Source organism: Lissotriton vulgaris, chromosome 10 (assembly GCF_964263255.1).
Source record: "Lissotriton vulgaris chromosome 10, aLisVul1.2, whole genome shotgun sequence".
In the NCBI taxonomy this organism is placed as follows: domain Eukaryota; kingdom Metazoa; phylum Chordata; class Amphibia; order Caudata; family Salamandridae; genus Lissotriton; species Lissotriton vulgaris.
The window spans coordinates 283857418-283881177 of NC_141698.1; the positions used below are offsets into that span (position 1 = coordinate 283857418).

The following is a 23760-nucleotide window of genomic DNA, read 5'->3' on the forward strand; positions in this document are numbered from 1 at the left end:
ATAACAAAGTGGGAAACCCAATATACCCTTGGAGGCTCGGGCACGATAACTGAAAAAAGGTACCAGCACCTACAAGGGATTTTGTTCAGTATGATTATTTAAATTATTCAAGTCAATGACTTTGTATTAAGCTCCTACTGGTAGCTAATTGTGACAATCTAGGCTTCAATTCAATAGTTTTCAACTAGAGAAATCTGTAGTAAACAATTTTAAGCAGGTGTAAATTCTCAAAAAGTAAACTCATTTAATTTGTACAGACTGAAAAGGGGTACAGCAAATTAATCTAACAAAACTCAATGATAGAGGCTAATACATGGTGAACAGAAAATTAATAACATAGGAACAAAAACTACCCCTTATCTAATTATTTACACAATTCGTAAAGATATCAAGAATAAACAATGTCCCACAAAAAGAGTTAACTTCATTTATCAAAAAATATATTTTTCATTTTGTAAAAATCACATCATCCTTGTATATACAGTAAGTGTATTACTGAACAGATAGACGAAATACATTGTATGTACTGCCTCTAATTATTCCATACTCCCCCATTATAGTCTCGCCAGGCCCTCAAGTCCCCAAATTACCTTCTTTATTTTACTTTATATTCTTCCCCGGATACCCTAATCTCGACAAGACGGTTCCCCTTGAGTTGATGACTCGGTCCTACAGATGGTCCTATCTATATGGAATATTACATACTTGGAAAGTATGTTAGAGTCTCCCTTCTATGTCTCCATCTTTCCAGTGGGTTCAGGCGGAGTTTGCTTTCCCTATAATTCTCACTGTTCTTAGGCATCTTCACATATCTGTTCCCATTCATATTGCACACTGGGCGACATGGTGTCTCCTCTACTGCGACCTATTAGTGGTGGTGATGTGTCTACCAGTCATCTTGCTCCTTCTTTTTAATCATAAAACTTAGAAATAATATATAGATTGCTTTGGTTTGCTTGTTCCCACAGAATATTATGATTACATTGTATAGAGCCCGTTATAACACTTATGGTGACAGATGGCTCCTTACCACTGAACAAAAGTATCAATTCAGCGCCCTGATGAAGGATGGTTTAAAGTACATGATACCCCCGAAACGCGCGTTGGCTCATTTTCATTGTTTATGTATTAAATATATTGTGTGTAATTTGTTATCTGTGTTTTTTTGTGTTAATGTGACACTTGTTTTTTCACAATATATGGTTGTTTTTTGTATGTTATGTTTGGAGACATGTACAGACTTTGTATAGTTCTTTTTCTACATGTTTGGGGCGCTTATGTGGGTAATATGTATTTTGTCTATCTGTTCAGTAAAAAATACATATTTTTGATAATAAATTAAGTAAACTATTTCTGTGGGACATTGTTAATTTTTTATATCTTTACCAATTATGTAAATAATTAGATAAGGGGTCGTTTTTTTTCTTTGTTGTTGCTTTCACTGGTTCCCCTTATTATTTACATTTTTAGGGACGCTCTCCTGTGTTATTTTGAAGAAAATGAATATCTTCAAATCATGAGTCTATGCATCTATTCCAAAATTATATCAAACTGCAAGAAAATGTCCAGAAAAAACAAAGAACATTTCCTTGAATCAAAAAAGACAGTCTGGGGAAATAGATGAATTTGTCGACGTCTCAGTAGCATGTATGTGCCGCTTGCGGTGACAGCGTTTTGCGTGAGGAGACTTAGCCTGTGTGCTGTGTTTGATGGAAGCGAGCAGCTAAAACTAGAAAATCCTTTTGGATTACACAGATCAGACTCCCAAATTGCTGAAGAATCATTCAGAGTTCTTTCCAGTGTTTTGAGACCTGGAACATTCCTTTTAAGTAAAGTCGGGACTAGCTTGGTTTTTTAAAATTTTTATATGACCAGACCTAAGGGACCATTATCATTCTGTACTCTTCGTCCTGAAGGAAGATGGTCAGACGGACATTTATGCCACAGAGACCCTGTCCTCTCCCACACAGCCGCAGTTCTACGGCCTCCGCCGCAGTTTATTGTTTCGACACCCCCCCCCCCGGGTAATCTGTGCTGGGGCACATTAACTGAAGATTCCTGTATTTTGCAGGGGGGCTGGGGGCAGGGATATTGCTGGATGGAGGATTCAGAGGCCGGAGCTCTAGAAATCACTCCTGTCTACATCTGTGTTAGGCCACATCCGCTCCCAGTTACTAGTTAGTCTTGAAATTTCCTCATGGACTTTAGTATATTTACCATTGCACACAATGTGGGATTCCGAGACAGAGGCAGCATTTTAATTATTTACGATGGACAGTTACATGGTAGTCAAAGTGCAGTGACTAATTCATTTTATTTCTGAGCTTTCATAGTTAAACCCAAAGAAAAAGCCACATGATGTTATTTATCATAGATATATGTCCCACAAGAATAAATTGCACAAAAAGTTCTCACACAGAAATGCAAACCACATTCTGAAACAAGAACTTTATAAGTTAAAATACACGAAATTAATTAAGAGGTGACGGACAGAGAAAAATATTCTACAGTGTACCGGACAATGAGCAGCATGGTGTGAGAAGTTGGCCTGGTATGTGATGCTCACTAATTCTAGTGATCACCTTGTACCATGCCAAGCAACCCTTATGATGATTGGTTGCAAGTCAACCTTATAGACAAGCTATCCTAGTAGCGTGGACAAAGCAGTCTTAGGCTAAACTCTGTAAAGGCATGTGAAGCAGGCTGTTTTACCATACACAATCTCCTTGAATACCAAATGAAAGGACACCACACAGATTATATATATATATATATATATATATATATATATATATATATATATATATATATATATTTACTACAAAATCCCCTATACTCTTTATGAGCACAGAAGCAAATGCGTTAAAACAAAAACACAGTTTAAATACACAAAAGTTGCACAATATGGATGAGCCCTAGGGGCCACCTAAACCATATACTAAAATAGTGGTATAAGAACCACCTAGCTGAAAGGAAGTAGGCCTAGGGCCTGGGGAAATCGCTAGAGCTGTTCGGGACTAACAGTGATGAAGTCGGGAAAGGCCCGCGGGACTCGGGTGCAGTGCGGAAAGTGCACGCATATACCAATGTTAAGTAAATGGTGCGTAAAAGTTACAAAGTTAGTTATTAAGGAACCTTCCGAGTGACCTAGAGGAGTGAAACTTTAGACACAGACACTAGAGGTGTGTACCAGTGTGGGAACACTGGCGTTGCTGAGTTACCTCACCCACAGGAAGCGGGTGCACAGGTGCGAAGTAGTGTCGGGTTTCGTCACGCAGGTCGATGGTGCTTGGAGCTGAAGATGCTGCAGGCGGCTCGATGTGAAGAGTTCCGGTGGACCCAAGGGTGGATCTGAAGTGGTGAAGACCTGAAAGCAGAGGGGACAATGTTCAAAGTCACTAGCCAGTGACTACCGTGGAACCAGGATGGAACCAGGCGATGTCGGGTGCAAACAGGCGATGAGGTGTAGCTTCTCTCTGCAGCCACGTGGACACGAAGAGGTCGAGGACGTCCAGGCGTCGGTCACGAGCTGTCCCACGAAGGCTCTAGCTGATGGCGGTGTCGGCAACTTGATCGGAGCAAACAGGCCTTGGCTAATGCAAGTCACGCAGGAATCGAAAAAGGCTTATCACTCGGACCAGCAAGGTCAGAGCGGATGCTCCTTTTCACAGGAGCGAGGGCAAGTCTGGAGCAACCAGACCCGCAGTGTTTAGATTGTAGGTTTCGTCGCCAAGATGGCCGCTGACCACATGGCATGTGGCCATGATGGCACGTTGAGTGGCACGATGCAAAAGGGCCCCACGTAGATCGTGGAGATGCTGGGGGGCTGAACTTCGGTGCAAGGGCTGCTCGGTTGTAGGGCTTCTCAATCCTCAAACCACAGCGTCGAGGGTGCCTCGGGTGCTGCCCAGTCAGCTTTTCGGGGGTCTTCCGAGATGTCCGGTCCCACGTCTCTCGGTGCCTCCACGGGTCCCTTCTTTGCAAGGACTGTGGATCGGGCGGTGAGAAGTCTGGGAGTCTGGGTCTCGTCAAGCTCTGGGCTCGGGCTCCGGCGGGAGGCGGCGGCAAAGCAGACGTCGAGTTGCTGGATGGTGCCTGTGTTCACAGGGTGGCCACTCCTAGGCCACAAGGGAGATGCTCTTCAGTCTTCTGTGCAGCAGAATGTCGAAGTCCGGCGTCTTCTTAGTTTTAAGTTGATTTCAGGATGATCTGAGGTGCTATGGCACTGCTCCCACTCTTATTCCCAATCTGAGGCGTGGATCACCTGCTAGGTCCCTCTGGGTGGGACCAGGAAGGGGGGCGGTTACACCCCCTTTCCTTTGTCCAGCTCCTCGCCAGGCCTGGGTCTGGAAAGTCCCAGGACGGGTCTGGACTGGCTTATGCACGAGGACACCTTGTGTGCCCCGGGCATGTCTGATTCTATTCAGCCCTGTCCTACCCAATACACAAAATCCTGTCTGGGGTGGTGCTTGCACCTCCCAAGGCAGGAAACCCTTTGTCCAAGCCTCCCTCGCTGGAAGGACTCCCAGCAGCAGGAGGTCAGACTTGTGTCTGTGGTGGCAGCATCCATTTTGTGATGCTGAGGCTCTGGTTAACTTTAACCGGGGTTCAGGTTATGTACATGTCGTGTCCCTCTAGAAGGGTGGGTTGCTATCCCCATCGACAGAACTGTCGAGGGGATAGTATTCCAAATCGTATGACACCTTACTCGACATGTTTTGATAAAGCCAAACCAAAGTTAGCATACAACCGCGAGGATTATAATGCACTTAAGAGTATATGGTATGGCAATATCCCGGAACAGCTAAGGGAGTTGTTCCCGACAGCTGCAGACAGGCTCAGCTCATGCTAGAGCACCATCTCACATGAAACCACGCACTCTGCCCCCAGGATTGCAGGGGCCTTCCATAGGAATGGCTTATAGGTTAACATGTGTCCAGTTAAGGTTAGATATAGGGATACTATATCTAAGCAAGAGGCGATTACACCAACTTACCCCAGCTGAGTGATCAGCCAGTTGTGTCAAAATATGGAGGCCAGGCCAGGGGTGGAACAATACATGCTGCAGCCCCTGGTAGGCCTTGGCTACACCTGTGCCCTGGGTACCTATGGTACACTGTTACAGGGGCCCTCTAAGGTGAACCAGTTCCAATTGTGTATGCACCTAAGGTACATGGAGTCCATTTTAAGGAGAGAGCAATTAGCCTGAGGCCCTGAATAGCAGGATCCCAGGCCAACTATGTCAAAAACCAGCTAAACACCAGGCAAAAAGTTTGGGGGTAACCATAGTCAGATATCCACCTTCCTACACATGGCACCAAGAATAAATCAATATATACATACATATACACACATACATACTTCTACACACCCAAACACACACACACACACACACACACGCATACACCTACATACGTACACACACACACACAATATGCAGGACCACATTTGATCAAAACAGTGATCAACAAAGGCCATACATCCATTTATATGACATAGTTAAACAAGTCAGACAACTAAGTGAGTTTTTTTCTGTACAAACACTTAAGCAAGTGAGTGCTAAACAGAAGTAAACACGTTTAAGTAAAAGTCTCGAGGTCAGCAATTAATTAGATAGCAAACCATGCTCCAAGATATATAGTCAACAAGATAGCTCAGTGGGCTCAGATCTCTTGGTAGATTAAGGCAGTCCGCTTTTCAAGAGTTGAAATCCTACAAGGCCAATTCAACATTGTATGCTGTTGAAGTGGATAAAACAAGAATCGTTTAGGGGAATACTAATTATCAACTTCCACTCAACTGTCAAAAGACGTAGAATCCGAATTGTTCACGATATAGCTGGTAACTTATGTACACGAGGTCAGTGTTTTAAGAACTGTAATAGGTAAACTACAAGGTAGAAGGCCAGTTTAATAAATATCAGATTCTTCCTCTTCTCAAAGATGGCTTACATAAACAATGCCGGTGGATGTGTTTGGTCAAACATGATTGACGGGTTCCGTTCTCAACATCTGAGAAGGTGTGTTACATGCCGACAGGATTATTTGCAATTAATCCAGGTAAACACCGTGTGCAGCCTCAAGGTCACTTAATAGTACAAAGGGCTAAAGAAACCCAACAGTAATTATTTATTATTTGTTAACCTTTTGGCTCTGTCACACAGAGCCAACACACAACTGATTATCACGTTCCACCTGCAACATTTAACTCAATGCTGCATTTAATTCTCAACGGACCACAAGACAAAAATACATTTCAATAAAACGAAACACTCACCCAAATCCACAAAATTTGTCGAGCTCCGCTAGTCAATATGAATGAATCCACACATTTGCTTTACAAAAATAGAATAGAAGCGTTGAATTCGAAGTTTAATTCACCATCTTGTTTTGACAGCAGTGGGCTGGTAATCCCCAGAGATCAGCGTCTCCAATTCTAATTACATAATTCAGATAGCGAGTCCTTAGGTTACAGGTGACCGTGCTGCAGAGCTGTAGTATTACTGCGAACACGTCATATTTAATAAAAGACAATTACTCCCCGAGAGCGAGCACCGTACTTATGCTGGAGACGAGTCTGGTGTGTATTAATAGCTGGGAGCTGTGTACTCTGCTCTGCCGATGACTGGGCACTCATCCTGAATAGGCCTGGATTCCGCGGCTGCTGAAGTCCCTGGTACATCTCCACCCTCGGCACCACACCCAACCACGACGACGGACCTGCAATCCTATATTCATTGGGTTACTCGGTTACAGCACGAGGAAGGGCTGATGTCAGCCCACAGCTATCCTCCGGCCTCTACGAGAGAACGGCTTGGAGGGACTGGGAAGCAAACGTATATGGATGAAACAGCAAAATGAAAAGAAGCGCTAAACTAGAGAAATTAAAAAAATAAGAGGGGGCGATCCCCAAAACGGACCAAGGAAGATCTAGAGACAACACCAGGGAAAAGAAAAGAGACGCTCAAAAATGGCCAAGGAATATATAAGTGCTTACTGTGACTGGACACAATAAAGAACTATTGAGTGCTCAAATGGAGAACGAATAACTCGAGAATAAACTAGGGAAAATAACTTCCAATTGCCAAAAAAAGCACAAGTCTGCTCAGTTTTGAGGGACGTATAATGTTCGAATGGAGCCTAAAGGTCTTCTTACATGAAAAACACTGGGTCAGATTTTAATAGATTCATCAATGAAGGTCTAATGTAATTAAGGAGTCTTAGAAAAGTACATGTGTAAATCAACGTGTCTTTGTTTGCCATGTACACATTCCGACTTAATTTGACGATTATAGAAAATCTGCCTAGGTCTGTTGTTCACTGCTAAAGTTCTGCAATTTATTTTCAGGTACAACAGCGGGATATCGTTTTGAAAATGTGTTGCATTAAAGTATGACCACTGCAATTTTTCAACAGTGCAAGTCTTCTGATGTTATCAAACAAAAAAATAGACAAAAAGTGTGAAAATTATTATTAAAAAAGCAGTTCAGAGGCTCATATCCGCGTCAGTCTGACTAGGCAAGTCACCAACCTAAGGCTATGGGGCAATTTCTTATCATTTAAAAAATAAAGTATACTAAGGACTGTAATTTGACAATCACTGAACAACAGAGCAAATGTTGATTTTAAAAGACGATATATACGCACCAAAATGTTATCTGGAGGACACAAAAGGTGAATGGAAAGGGGTTAATAATTAACACGGTTGGTTAATAAAACTGTTAAAGAAATTTTAGTGAAACCTACAGATGTGGCCACACCTACTACACTTCACATTCTTTCCAAGTCTATAAAGTGAGTAATACAGGGCTGGAAAAGGGAAACAGTTTATTTGAAGATCTAAGGCACACGAACTTTGCAGTAAGAGCTATATAAAACCGAACAGCTCAGTTCGGGTGAACAGTTTTAAGCTGTGCCTAAAGATAAAGGATATGTGCAAATCAACAAGACTATATTCCACAACATAGAATCTGCAAAATGGGCATAATGTCCTGTTGTAATGCCATAAGCTTTGGAAGATGCGTCTTACAGAGGAACTCCCACTGCAGATATAAGAACACCTACAATGTCCTTATTTTTAGGTATTCAGTAACAATTGCAGTGCTTTTACCACTCACAGATGTGCACTTGCGGGAAAAAAAAGTGCGCTCCAATTTAAACCTACATTAGCATCGGCGTGGATTCGCTCATTTTTAGCGCGAGCCTACCAGACAGCACAGTTATCTGGTGGCAAAAGACATTGTGGGCCTACCAAAAATATATATAAAGGCTTGGAGCCCACCCGTAGCAGACCACTGATTGGCATTCCATGTCACTCATTTGCCTGCTTTTTATTAATGGACCAGCTTGTCAATTTCTTGTTTGACCTTCCTATGGAGCATAGCCTCTTTACCATTTTTTGATTGGCCGGCTTTTTCATTTTCAATGCTTGCTTTCCATGCTTGCTTTCCATGCATAATTTTTTTCCTGGGTTAAGCGTTTCATAATAGCGGGTTTGCTTTTCAGCCGTCGCTCATGTGCACTTGTTTCCCAGTCTACTCCATGTTGCTCTGTCGCCAGCGTCTTTCCCCTCCACCCGCTCTACACTGCTCTTTCACCCATTGCTCCTCCTACCTACCCTCGCCCTGTTACTTCACCTCACCCATGCCCTCCTTCTCTCCTCTTCACCCTGCCCTCTGGTGTTGCTCATGCACTCCCACCTGCTCCCTCCCACGTGACTTCCACCACAAACCCTGGCCCTCTGTTACTTCTCCCAACCTGCACCTTCAGTATTGCTTCTGCCCACACCAAACCTCCGTCTTACTCTGCTATCTGCAGTTTTTTTTTTTTATATGTACGTTTCCTGTTATGTAAAAAAATTTTAGGTGTCATTTTGTAGGCAGGATCATACTCTCTTTCAAAATGACGCAACCGCCATGTCTAGCGCCTTTAAAATTTTTATTTTATTTTTTAACTTCTTTTCCCTAGTCATGTTACATAGCACTGCAGATGCTGGACAGCTTAGCTAAAAACAATAGGTCCCAAGGGCACGACCAACTGTCTTTGCCAGTGCATGGTTGAGAATAGGTCCCAAAGTTATTTTCATCATAATAAGGGCTCACAGTTTCATGTTATTTATTTTTTGGGAGGTCTGTCTACAAGTGAACATATTTTTTTTGTCCTTTTTATCATTTAATAATCCTTTTTTTGCAAAAAAAAAACAAGTTGAAAATGGTATACCTCCACAAGTAGTTAACATGTATTTGCAACTTGCACTTAAACATCAGCAGGATTTGTGTGCGCAAAGGAGCAATACGTATTAAAGCAATACAATCACCTGAATAGTAAGTATAGTAATACTATAATGTGGGTGTATTAACAGTTGTATAAGCTTCATCCGGAAGTCTCATCTGTTTATTTTTAAAACTATGATGTTAATATTCACATACCGTGGCCTAACAAGCTTGAGTGACTGCATGGATAGACACTAAATGAAGGTCTAATGCAGGGCACAAGTCCTAAAAAAAGAAGTGGGGGGGACGTGGTCACCGGAAGTGACGTCACAAAAGGTGGCTTGCACCATCGGGCTGATTGCCTCCCCTCGCTCACCCCTTAGATGCGATCTATCTGAGAAGTCAGCACGTGAGCAGCACGCTGTGACCTCCGAGCTCCTCGTCCCAGAGAGGCCAAAGAGTGAAGTCCAGCTGTCTGGCAGGGGGAAGGCGTCCACCCGGTAAAATAAGTGGGGGGACGCCTTCCACCCGCGTGGTATCCCCGACTCGAGCCCTGGGTAATGTCAGTTTTTTAAAAGTACGTACAGACAGCGATAAAGGTTACTTTCAACATGTATGTTTAAGAGCATGTAACAGACAAGCATTGGAAATGCAATAGGTCTCGCAGCATTAGAGTTAGTGCTTTTAGAATTGTTTATGGGTTTTTTTGTAAATCTTTAGCATTTTTGTTTCCTGTAGCCAATGCTAAAGAATTAAAAAAAAGCCATAAACATTTCTAAAAGCTCTAACTCAAATGCTCCGAGACCTATTGCACTGTGTGAGGGTGAGTGAGGGGTTGAGGGTGAGTGAGGGTGAGTGAGGGGTTGAGGGTGAGTGAGGGTGAGTGAGGGGTTGAGGGTGAGTGAGGGTGAGTGAGGGGTTGAGGGTGAGTGAGGGGTTGAGGGTGAGTGAGGGGTTGAGGGTGAGTGAGGGGTTGAGGGTGAGTGAGGGGTTGTGAGGGTGAGTGAGGGTGAGTGAGGGGTTGTGAGGGTGAGTGAGGGTGAGGGGTTGTGAGGGTGAGTGAGGGTGAGTGAGGGTGAGTGAGGGTGAGTGAGGGTGAGTGAGGGTGAGTGAGGGTGAGTGAGGGTGAGTGAGGGTGAGTGAGGGTGAGTGAGGGTGAGTGAGGGTGAGTGAGGGTGAGTGAGGGTGAGTGAGGGTGAGTGAGGGTGAGTGAGGGTGAGTGAGGGTGAGTGAGGGTGAGGGAGGGTGAGGGAGGGTGAGGGAGGGTGAGGGAGGGTGAGGGAGGGTGAGGGAGGGTGAGGGAGGGTGAGGGAGGGTGAGTGAGGGTGAGGGAGGGTGAGTGTGGGTGAGTGAGGGTGAGTGAGGGAGGGTGAGGGGTTGAGGGTGAGTGAGGAGTTGAGGGTGAGTGAGGGTGAGTGAGGGTGAGTGAGGGTGAGTGAGGGTGAGTGAGGGTGAGTGAGGGTGAGTGAGGGTGAGTGAGGGTGAGTGAGGGTGAGTGAGGGTGAGTGAGGGTGAGTGAGGGTGAGTGAGGGTGAGGGTGAGTGAGGGTGAGTGAGGGTGAGGGTGAGTGAGGGTGAGGGTGAGTGAGGGTGAGTGAGTGTGAGGGTGAGTGAGTGTGAGGGTGAGTGAGTGTGAGGGTGAGTGAGGGTGAGTGAGTGTGAGGGTGAGTGAGGGGTTGAGGGTGAGTGAGGGGTTGAGGGTGAGTGAGGGGTTGAGGGTGAGTGAGGGTGAGGGGTTGAGGGTGATTGAGGGTGAGTGAGGGGTTGAGGGTGAGTGAGGGTGAGGGTGAGTTAGGGTGAGGGGTTGAGGGTGAGTTAGGGTGAGGGGTTGAGGGTGAGTGAGGGTGAGGGGTTGAGGGTGAGTGAGGGTGAAGGGTTGAGGGTGAGTGAGGATGAGTGAGAGTGCAAGAAAGTTGCAGTTTGGCTTTGAAACGGATCTGAGAGGTGTCTGCGTGATAAATGAATGATGCATAGGAATGGACAGAATGGAAATGTGTTTCGAGGACGTGCTCGGGGTGTGCATACTGGAAGCAGGGTGATGGATTCGAGGCTATGAGCGAGGGTGATGCCGAGCTCACCTCAAGGAGAGGGGGAGGGGCCAGGGCAGAAAGTAGGGAGGGGCCTTGCATCTTCATAGCTGCTAAGGAGCTGCTCCTACTAGTACCAGCAGGAGGCAGTAGAGGGCGTGCTTCCACTACTTGCACCCAAAGGAGAAAAAAATCATATATCCCTGCGGCCGCTCCCTCAAACTGTTAAAACAAATTAGGATTTCATGCACCAGCACGCTGAATGTAAATGCAGACAAGCATGAGTGCCTATACTGTCTGTAACGGCACAATGAGCAAAAAACGATGGAATGGAATGATAGCTAAGCCAATGCCGGTGGTCATCATGATTAATTCATTTCACCCTCCATGTGTTTTCAGTTTTAAGTTATTCGCTCCAAGTAATACGGACGAACAGAAGAGGTCTTGTGCTCACCGTGGAATTAAAATTCGAGCCACACCCGCCAGTGAGGCCCATGGAGATGAAATTGGTTTGAGTTTGCTTCTGTTCCTATGCGACTCCCCGCGTCATTTATGGCTGGACTGTGGGGCCGTATTTATATACGTTTGGTGCCTTTATCCAATCACGCGATCAGAAAAAAATAACAATGGGCCGCCGGAGAGCTACCCAGCGCAGTAGCAGCGGCCCTGATTCATTTAAGCTTTCTGTCATCACGTTCTTGTCCGAAGCGCCTGATACCAGCAGGGGGCAGTAGAGGCCGAGCTTCAGCCGTTGGCGGCCCAGAAGGAACAGGATGTTCTGCGCACTCGCCAAACAAGTGGAGGTTTAATGCAACTCTCAGACTGTCTCTGAAGGCAGTATCGGGACAACAACAGTGCACGTACCCTCTATGTGCAGCGTTTTTTTTACACAAGCTTCTATTTTATAAAAAAAAATACCATTTCAGGAAAGATAACGATGTTGTGGAATACCGCGTTCTGTTTAAAATATATATGTCACTGAAATATCTTCAACCTAATAACATCAGGAGTGAGACATATAGTGAAGAGAGTGAGGCGGGGGAAAGGAGGAAACACGGGGAATCGAGAGGGAAAGAAGAGATGGCGAGGCAGAGGGAAGGGGAGAGAATGAGGTGAAGTAAGAGGGATAGGGAGAGACAAAAGGAAGACAGACTGCAACAAACAAGACGGAGGGCATTGCTGTGGGGAGGGGGGGAGGAGAAGTGCGACACGGCCGCAGCAGGGGGCGGAGCGGGGAGAGAAATGTAATTGACACGGCCGGAAAACTGAAAGCCGGCCGTGAAAGCCTTTGATGCGGCAGGGGGAAATGCGAGACGGCGGGAAGGGGGCGGAGCGGGTAAACAAAGACGGACATGCACGCGCCCGTGACTTTTAAGGTCAATGCGCATGCGCATAAGCTTAATGCGCATGCGCATTGACCTTAAAAGTCACGGGCACTGCAAGGAATCGCCACGATTCCTTGCAGTGTAGATAAAGAGTGGATAACTCGCAATACTCTCGCCTTGCTCGATGCGCATGCGCATCGACAGGCGAGACCTAAAAAAGGAGAGTCTTCGTTATAAAGCAGATGTATTCCACTTCATTGAACATTAGGAAAATAGTGCACTTTCTTTCATAACATACACTGATGATTGATATGCGAAGCATAGCAAAAATACTATGAGCAGGAGGAAAGAATAACGTGATTAAATGCGATTAACAAACTCCCATAAGAAAAACAGTAAAAAAAATAATTAAAAAAAAGTGGTGTGTATCGCTAGAGTGCACCTGAAATGACATACATAGAGCCCCACAAGCGTGGATTACCAGTCATTAGGCTACAAATCACAGTAATTAGCAGTGGAGCGGTTTGCACAGCCCAGGGCCTCTACTTATGTAAACGTCAGTCCTGAGAGGTGCCCTGGTAGGCAGTCACTCCTGGGCCAAGGCATTCCTATGAAGGAGGTAAAGCTTCTTCTGCCGTAAGCACTTCTTAAGTGACCCGCGTTTAGTGTTAAAATATTTGCTGAGAGCTCATGTGAAAACCAAAAGCAAACACCTACGTGAATGAGTCTCAGCCACAAGAACTCATTACTACAAACCGTTCATGTACTAAACGAAGGTCTGTCTAACGGCTCTACTTAAAGTAAGCTTTGGGGCAAAATTCAAAACTTTGATTAAATGTTGCTATTAACTTTGTTACAGTTAAATAGGTTATTTAAAAAAATGAAAAGGTAATTTGGAGTACAACAACGTGCATTCTACTTATTCACATTTTCTAGCTGCAAAATAATGTTCACGGAGCAGTAACTGGTAGAAGAGACCTTGGGAAATAAGTATTAATATGAAAATCACCCTTTCATGCATAGCAGGGGTGGAAAGTTAGTTTATAAGACATTTAAAAAAACTGGATGTCTATTGCATAAAGTAGAAATAAAAAATTAAGATTTTCTTTAGTGGGCGAAAATAAAAATGCACATATTTTGAAAAAGGAGCTGTCGGGTACACAGGGATAGAGAGATGGATATACATAGACACACGCACACACACACACACACAGGTACACTCCATTTGACCATAACAGGTCAATGTATAGCACAGCCCATGGGTCTTAGATTCTGTGCATCCAGTCTTCCATTGTATACAATATTGTCTGCGCTGTTGCACTGGAATCTGTGGTGCCTATATTGGTACTCTTTAACTAAAGAGTAAAATAGAAAAAAACTAGGAGACGCCTCGCAAGTGCTACTAGTTGTCGATGGCCTGTTGGTTGGTCACTACGCTAGCCCATCTGAGCCTGCGCATGTTATTTTCTGGGATGATCAAAGGTGGAACAAGAGCCTTCGGGCAGATTGAATTAGTCCCAGCGGGCCACCATTTATGCTCCACACACAGGGGATTGTGGTCGCTCTCGGGTCTCACGACAACCTCCATGTCGCAGACAGATGGCCATAGCATCATGCTACAGATTACATAGTCTATTCTGCTTTTATGTCTCCCGTTATCAAAAGTCATAGAGCCTTTTTTATCCACTGCTGTTCTTCCATTCAAAGCTCTCAGACCTTTTTCCAGACACATGGCATTCAGATCTATTATGTCCTCGGTCCAACGTGTGACTGGCTTCAGTTCTAACTCAGGGATACCCCAATGGGAGTCCTCTTCTGCTCCAAGGAAGGCCTCACACATGACCAAAAGGCTCAAAAGTCCGATTAAGGTCACCTGCTATAACAATAATGTTGTCGTGGGAATATGTATCAAGAGAGTTACCCAAGGCAATTAAAACTTCAGATCGACCACCCTTAGCACTTCTAGCATATATATTTTAGATATCGAGTGACCCTGAAATATCATTAGTTATCCTGATCAACTGGATATCATTATGGCTAGTCCCTATACTTTTGATTGTAAGTTTAAGGGACTGTCGGACCCTTAAAAAGTCCGATTAAGGTCACCTGCTATAACAATAATGTTGTCGTGGGAATATGTATCAAGAGAGTTACCCAAGGCAATTAAAACTTCAGATCGACCACCCTTAGCACTTCTAGCATATATATTTTAGATATCGAGTGACCCTGAAATATCATTAGTTATCCTGATCAACTGGATATCATTATGGCTAGTCCCTATACTTTTGATTGTAAGTTTAAGGGACTGTCGGACCCAAATTGTGAGACCCCCCATTGGTCTCCCTTTTGGACCCTTTATTGCAGGCACAGAAAAATTTAAATATCCCAGCACAAAAACAGGTTCACATGCCCAAGTCTCCTGGAATATGCATACATCGAATAAACTAACGAAGCCAGGCCAGTCCCCACAATCTAATTTAGAACACAGCCCAGCCAGATTCCAAGAGATTAGGTTCCCCGCCCCAGTCGAACAACCAGCTAGCGCTTCAGGTGTAAGGTTCGGGATACTAGGCTCACCCGCTACTATCACTACAGGACTTATCTGGGCTACATTGCTTATAGCATCACTATTACCTGCCCCCTGCAAGCCAACTACAAAATTGCAGCATACAGAGGATAAGGCCGTATCCGTTTGAGGATCCTTCTGGCCGAACACGGTCCCCGGCCTAGGCGCCATCCTGTTTCTGTAACAATTGCCGTTCTGGGCAGGCAAGCTGCATAAACTCTGATCGGTTGAAGCTGATAGTGCGAAACTTTTGCCCCCAGGAAGTTAATCACATTCGTTCAAATTAGAGAGAGAGCTGAGAACCTATTCTCCAGATTTAGTCCCCACTAAGTGGATTGGGCAACCCTCCTCCCCTTGGTTGAAACCACATTCCATTTTGTCCTTAGTGTACACCGATTAGGACCCCTCCCACTCCGATAGTAGAAAAAGTCTAAGATGAGTGGGATAATGTCGGTGGATCTTCGCTGTGGCGGTAAAAGGTTGGGCAGTATGTTGGTTAATACATCAGGGTCTGAAAAATTCAAAACAACACAATCACCCCTAAATCTTTTTGGACTACTTCCAATCCACTCCACCCTTCTGGCCATAACTAATTCTTCTGCCAACTGTTGCTTACCCCAGGGAGTTATCACCATATTGTTAGTCAGCCAGTGTAGGGCCTTGGACAGCAGGGATGAGGTAGTTTCATCCTGTCCTGGAGCCAATGTGGGGACGTTAGCTAAAACAAGGACTAGAGGGGAAGCCTCAACTATAAGCTCAACCGAGCCTTTCACAGGTTCCGGAGCAGTAGATACAACTGGAGGGACAACTTCCCTTTGCTCACCATCCGCTATGGCTACCTGAGGAGCCGCCGGTTGATTGAACAAAGGAAAAACTCCACCGACATCCTCAGATCTAGAGGTTCCCTTCTTTGGCTCAACTCTATTTGCGACTTAGTCAGGCAATTTTTCTACTTCAACTAAAGTTTTATTCAATAGATCCCCTAATCGGTTAACCTCGCTAGTGAGCTTATCAATCCTGTCTACCATCGGCTTTACAATGCCCTTAATCTTAGTGTCTATCATACCCAACAGCTTCCTAAATTGCTCATTAGTTAAAGACATGCAAACTTCATCAATTGACCCTTCTTCCTCCACCACAACAATATTACTAGGTGGAGAAACAGAATTTTTCCGGCTTGATCGAAGCCCCCCGCGCTTAGTCTGGCCCTTTCTAACTCCTCTGGTGGTACGCGACGCAGGCACTGGGGTAGGGGCTTTTTCCTCAATTGGGTGTAGTTCGACCTCCTCCTCATTATCACTATCTTCTGCTACACAGTTAATCTGAGCCGAAATGACATTGTCAGCAGGGTCAAATATTGCAGCAGTACTACTACTGTTGTCTGAATCAGGGAGTTGGGCCAGGTCAGGTGCCGGCAAGGTGGATTTAGGTGATTTAGGAGATACACCCAACCCAAGTGAGGATCTCCTCTCACTATTGATTTTAGGAACTACCTGGACTAGGTAGTTGTCCATGGTATTTTTTGCCGGGGATAGCTTTTTACTAGACATAGCTCACCAGTGTACAATACCCTCCCAAATACACTGTGTAGATGCGTGGCCAACGTATATCACAGACCCTCAAACGGCTTAGCCACAGTTCATACAAAGACTATAGCAAATAGTGTCCAAGTTGGGCCTCGATCAATGACAAAGTCTCACCTTGAAGTTATGGACAGAGTAACTGGCCCAGTCCAGTCTCTGCCTGTCTCGGACTGTCTTAGACTGTCCGCCCTAGTCCGGGCTTTGTCCGGCGCGTCCGCGCGGGACGAGGGACCTGCAGGTGCTTTATGCGCCTCCTGGCGCGCTGGTTGCTGGCGTCGTCAATTCCCCCCGTGGGATGCTGGGGATTGAAGTCCGACCGGCGGAGCCAAGCCCGGCCGGTCGAAACAAAGAAAGATGTGGCGGAGCCAAGCCCGGCCGCTGGTCAGGGAGGTGAGGTGCCTCGGTGAGTCTAACAGCAAGAACCAAAAAAAAGAAGAAGAACGGGGAACTCGGCCCCTGCCGGTGCTTTATGCGCCTCCTGGCGCGCTGGTTGCTGGCGTCATCAATTCCCCCCGTGGGATGCTGGGGATTGAAGTCCGACCGGCGGAGCCAAGCCCGGCCGGTCGAAACAAAGAAAGATGTGGCGGAGCCAAGCCCGGCCGCTGGTCAGGGAGGTGAGGTGCCTCGGTGAGTCTAACAGCAAGAACCAAAAAGAAGAACTGCTACTAGTGGTTACGCTTATGTACCCTACACAGCTGAAGCCCTTTGAGCCCTATGGGCGTTGCGCACCTGGTACCTACTCACACTGGTGCAACCCTAATTATTTGATTTTTTTTTTTTTTAACACAGTGTTTAGTCCATAGGTTATGCCTTGAACTAGCGTAGCTCTGTCCTTTATTATCTGGGAGTAAACTGCACAACCGGTGAGGTAAATTATCAAGGTGGTGTTCCCTTTCTATTTGCTCATCACCCGACACACATGAAAAACCGAGGATATGGTAGATTTTCATTAGACGAGGACATGTTTCACTGCCAACACAGACTTTTGGGAGAGGGCGCCCACACTTAAATAACACATCTGGTCTGCATCCTAGAACAATACTGTTGGGAGACCAGCAAACCTGTTAGTGTGAGCTCACCTCAGAATGCGGTTACCAACTCCAAGATGAATTACATACAAACGCAGATTATTACTGAACTTCACCAGATCTTAGAGAACCATAATATTCACGAGTATGCTATTAAGAATGAGGTTTTGCAAGACATCGCACTCTTGCTATGTCCTCTAGCCCAAAAAAATCTGTTCTAACTCCTCAGCAGTGAAACATGTTAGCCTTCACTAATTAAGGTCCAAACATACCCTTGGCTTTTAGTTAATGTGTAAATAAAAAAATTCTAAAGTGACAACCACCACTACTGACATTTTTTATCTCACTGACTGATCAGCATATTCAAAAATAATAGACAAAACATGCTCAAGACTGACCAGACTACTTGCAACAGTAGAGTAACCTAGAGTGCACTAGCATGTTTGGTTACCACCGATAAGTCACAACAGTGCCAGACATGATAGGCATCTGATCTCCGTCATACACTGCCAATACCCAACAACCCCATCGGCCAAGATCACCAAAAAAGAGCCAAGATGGCCCAATAAAGCAACCAGATGGAGATGGTGATATTATTTTAGAATACCAGACGGCGAGGATATGCTTTTAATAACTTCAGCTCAAATAGCATTAGCTAGCAAGTAAATGAGAGCAAGTGGTACACCTGGCCCAAATGGCATCCCTGCCGCAGTATACAAGCGGGCACAGTCTCGATAGGCCGTAGTGATGGGGCCTCTACTATACGAATGCCGACTAAGGGGAAATATTCCCCAGACATTGAGGGGCTCACATGTGGTGCCAATCCATAAAAAGGCTTGCAATTGTGCCCGGGGAGTTACCGATTAATTGCATTACTAGAAGTTGAAGGCAAGTGCTACACTAGATTAAATCAAGTGCTCCATGCTTAGGCAGAAGAAAGCTGCACCCTAGGTCTCAAACTAGCTTCCAAAAAGGCTGCAATATCGAGGACCACCTTATCTGCATCTCCATCTGATCGAAGCAACGTTAGCAGCTAAGTGGGGTTCATCGACTTCCAGACTGCGTTTGAAAGAGTGTCACAGCCAAGACTTTGGGCGAGATTAAGCAACGGAGGCATCCCTCACAATGTATTAAAAGCAATCAATCATCACCCTTTACTCAGTCACCTGTGTAAAAATAAGAGTCAGAAATTGATGAGCCACCACGAGTAAAATTTGAATGCAGGTTTGAAACAAGGTAGCATGTCGATACCGTTGCTATTTCATTTGCATTTGGCTGACCTCCCTGACCATGTAAATTGATACTTGTATAGCGCACTACTCACCCACAAGGGTCTCAAGGCGCTTGTACGAATACCGCTGTGGAACCCATCCTGGCTTTCCCTGTGAGGTGTCCACTCCTGGGCACCCCCAAGGTGGAGGCCAGGCATCCTTAGCGTTTTGGGGGCCGTTGTGGAGATTAAGCAAGCTATTGCCCAGAGTTGCAGAGTGGGACTCCATGATTGGAATAGGCACAGAGGCGAGAATTATCAGGTCCATGGAATTTTGAGCCCAAGACCCACCGAGGCGGGGAATTGAACCCTGGTCCCGGGCTAGACCTCTGAATCAGGGTCTGCCGCTCTAACCATTGAGCCACATCTAGCGCCGGTGAGAGCATTTCCACCTAAAATGGCTGGCATTAAAAACCAATTACTCCAGTACACGGACAACATGGTCCTTTTAGACTAAACACCAATTTGCCTCCAGAGACTTTTCTCTGCACCAACAGTTTACCGTAAATTCAATCTTCGGAAAGCGAATACAACAAAGACATAGGTGATGATAACCTCCCGGCAGCATGCAAAAAAAATAAAGGGGGGAGTTCATTGAGGGAAAAGCTGTAGAGGTGGTGACCACTTACAAATATCTTGGAATTTTGTTAGATCACAGGGACTGTTTAGCAGCACATAATCACTGCCCGACAGGGAGATAATAATAATAATAATAAATGAATACTCCAGACTAATAATAATAATAAATGAATACTCCAGACCTATCTTAGACGTGAATCCTGCGCTCACTGCTACACTGGATTCAAGCAATTGTTTCTTCTGTTATATTTTTATGGCAGATGTTTTTAACATGAAGGGATTTTTGTAATGATTTTAATTAAGTAATTGTGCAATAAATGAACCATCCATCAAGTAAGAAATTAAATTCCAAACGTGCACAAGCATCCAACGCATTAGTATTTATTGGCCGATAGCCCCGGTTTACACAGTAATGCTCAACTCTCACTGTGGCAGCTGACACATTCTTTAATTCCTTACTATACTTTGTATTTCTCCTAAGGAAAGATTCCAATCCTAGATTATAAATGTAAACATAGTATTGACATGATTAAAGACCACGAAAGAGACTTCTGGACGTTAACCACGTGGCAGTAACTGGGGCACAAACAGATACCTGCATAGGTTTAAGTGTTATTATGGAGCCCTAAGAGAGTAGTGGTTCTAAAGCTCAATCCATGCGGCAGCCATAGGTTACGTGCCACTTTGTCTCCTAGGTTGTGAGACAAACACCACTCCCTTCTTAATTCCTTCCATGATGTGCTGGACTCTCCTAGACTTAAACCCATTCCTTTGAGTTCAGGGCAGGCTATATGCAGGAGAGGAGGGCCAGCAATGAAAACAATTATATGAAACGGTACAAAACTGTACTGCTGGACATCAAACATCATACGCAATATACCGAAATGGTGCAACAAAGGGTACAGCAATTGAGCACATGCAAGATCCCAAGTGGTCAAAAAGAGGGCGGGCGGGAGCAATACAGCAGGTTAATAATGTATTATTATATGCGAGGGAGCAGCATCTGCATTTGGTTCTAGTTTTGGGATGCAATTAACATTGTAGTGTCATCCCTTTAATGCTGGAGTGATTTAAAGGGATCTCCGATGTTCCACTACGTTAACAAGTCTGCACAATTTCACTGAAGGAAAACGTCAGCTGTAAAAGCATATAATTAACAATAAAACCGTTTCCATCACAAGAGTGCCCCACCTCCGTCTATAACTTGCCCCAAAGACGTGATATTATGTTTGACAGGTAGACGGTTTTAAAACGCAGCTTCCTTTCAGGCATGAGGATGGAAGCCACACTGCGCAGAACCCCACCCAGGAGCCAGACCGCACTGGGACCAGTGGAGCTAAGCTGACTGCAGAGGTTATCATCTAGGAGCTGCAGATATTTCGTTACAATGAACCATCCCATCAGCTGAAAGGCATCGGACACATAGCTCAGCTCGTTTGCAGTATCCTAAAGCGCAGACCAATTATTGGCAACAGGAACCTCCCACTACGGGAAGGGAACTCCAACTCGTACGGGATAAAAAAAAAGCCCACTGGCCCCAGGAAAGAGATGCGGGAACGCGGAAACCCTGGGAATGCAGAGTCCCTCCTTGGGAGATGTTCATGAAGTCGAGCTCCCTACTTGTCACCGATCTTTTCCAATTAAAGTTCAAAAACTAAGTATTTACTTACTCCCTATGCCCCATGCTGCTCTTCCTATGAAACACTATCATACAGCATAGACCGACGTCAGTACAACTTCACTTGCCAAAGTTAACCATAGCAGCATCGTCATAGTTATTATGCTCGCCCTCCACTGTAAACCTGTGTTGTGAAGGAATATATCATAATCATAGACCAGAGTAAACCCGCACACGCTGGCGTCTCCGCGTACAATCGTAGAGCACTGGGGTGTAAATCAGTGCACTGAATCCCGTCACACACAAAGTCACATAAAGACAACAGGGCAGTGACGTCACAAAATACTAGCGCAGGGTCCTCACGCCAGGACCGGAATGATAGCAGTGACATCACCTGCACACTCTACTGCCGCTCCCACAATAAATCAGTGCAGCAGTGACGTCACACACAGCTCTTGCTCAATTTACAGCACCGACGTCACACAAGCAGCTCCTTGAAGCTAAGCCCGCAACTGTTTCTCACCTTGTGTGTCCCAGGCTCTTTCCCCGGCTCTGCTCCTCCTCCGTTCCTTGCTTAGCACAGCCGCCTACAGCTCAGCCAGGCCCAGTATCTCCTTCCACACAGAAGTCGTGCTAACTGACAGCACCAGCAGGCCAATGGGAGGGGCGCGAGACTTAAAAGGTCTTATCCAATTGCAAACGTGTTTCCAAAGAGAGTAGGGTTCAGCGTATGACTGCCAGCAAGAGTAACCAATGAGAGGAGCGCAAACCTAAATAATTCCTACGTTCACATGTGGGACGTTAGAAAAGGCCGGCTCCAGCATGATCATTAAACGCGAAACTGAGCATTAACTGACTGTACGGTTTACCCAATGGAGAGTTCTCAAGCTGCGAAATTTTTCACCAGTTAAAATGTACTTCTCTGGCAGGGGCGGGACACCCATCGTGGTACAATACCAAAATTAACGGACAGCTGCGGCTATCCCAAAGTATGGGCGGGTTCATACTTCGGTCCAATGATAGACTTCCTTCTAGAAGGGGCGGGTCGGAGTGCAAGAAGCTGTCACTTTCAAGGCTCGAGAGCATAACTTTTTCAGTTTATCTGAACATGGCGTCTTCCTTGAGATGTTCATCGGCGTTTTCAAAACATCAACAGAAGCGACTTACTTTTAGTTTGATTGTGCGTGCAGGATTTTGTTCACGTTCCATTTCAACACGGCTATTGGAAGAACTATATAATGTAGTACAATAATGCTTTAGTGTCATGAACCACTATTGAACTTACACGGTTGCCGAAAGCTTACTTTGCTTTTTTTTATTTCGCTAAACATCGTTTGTATATTAAAACAAGCATCTGCAATGCAAGTTTGAGCTATTGACAATGTAAATGCCAATGCCTTTAATTTATGTATTGGCTTTTAAACCATAAATAAAAGGCTTTGTCATTTACAATGCCAATAGCTTAAACTCTTGCAAAAGCAAGACCTAGTGTATTGCAAATGCTTGATGGCATCGCTGGGTTGCCCCCGTCTGTCCCTATGACCCCTGAAGAGCTTCCCGTTTGCTACGAGTTAAATAAACAAGCAGGTGGTCACACCTGCATGTGAGAGACCCTCCTGCAGTAAGAGAAACTCAGTAAAGAAAATAGTGCTTACAGATTAAAGAAGACTACCATGTAACAACCGAAGTAAAAGTCCTCTTGGGAGGTTACAAATGAAGACAAAGCGGTACTAAGGAGGGACTAACAAGCCTAATAATGAATCAGAAGCCATCATTTACGAAGGACAATGACACAAGCAAATGAACATTATGGGCGGAGAGTAGGCAGGGCTTCAAGTACATACTCCAATACAGTATGGCTCGCAGAGCGGTGCATGCGCTGCCCAGGCTCTACCTAAAAAGAACCACAAGAACATGTCAGTTTTTTGTTGAGTAGGGTCTACATGTTTTTTCAAAGGATTGTTGACATAGTAGTGTCTGCCTTCTTGTACTAGACTGCATTTGTGTCTTTCATAACGTTCCGCAATGATATTCAGCAGCTTTGTCTGCAGCAACATTAGCAACTTTGTTTTCATTACTTGGATTGAAAGTGTGTTTTTCATTGCATTATCTCTGAAATAGTGGTGCCACTTAGCTTCATATTTGCTACATTGGACGAGGAAATGCACTTTATCTTTAAGATCTACAGATGCCCCGTATTCGATTTCCAAGTGTACTAACACCTGTCTCAGTTTTTAGCCTAGGTGTAGTATTGTCATGTGATTTGTTACTGATGCACTAGTGATTATACCAGTTCTGCATCGCAAAAGCCAAGGAGCAGGGATACACATGAGGAGATTACAGAAGACACCAAGCTAAGTGGATGCTGTGGGCACCAACCAACATTGGAACTCAATATTAAGACCCATACTCTGCTTTTAGTTATGTCTGGGGTACATACTGATTAAAGGAAAATTCCCTCGATTTACACTGAGACATTTTTATCTCTTACCTTCCGGATTCCTGCCACATATCCAGCTACGATTTATATAAGAACTCCCACTCTTTTTTGGTT

General features: G+C 45.0%; 1 protein-coding gene across 25 annotated transcripts in view; it reads right to left on the bottom strand.

The window, feature by feature from the left end:
- Positions 1-21874, bottom strand: part of MAP4 (microtubule associated protein 4) — a 1807860-nt gene extending 1785986 nt beyond the window's left edge. For 23 of the 25 annotated variants that reach the window (XM_086941031.1, XM_086941029.1, XM_086941051.1 and 20 more), the window contains exon 1: positions 21730-21865. The gene's annotated coding sequence lies outside the window, so the exon portion shown is untranslated. Of the gene's footprint in view, positions 1-6276; positions 6416-21729 lie in introns of those variants that run through there. The other 2 variants (XM_086941043.1, XM_086941025.1) reach the window with 2 other exon arrangements.
- Between the last annotated feature and the right edge of the window lie 1886 nt (positions 21875-23760).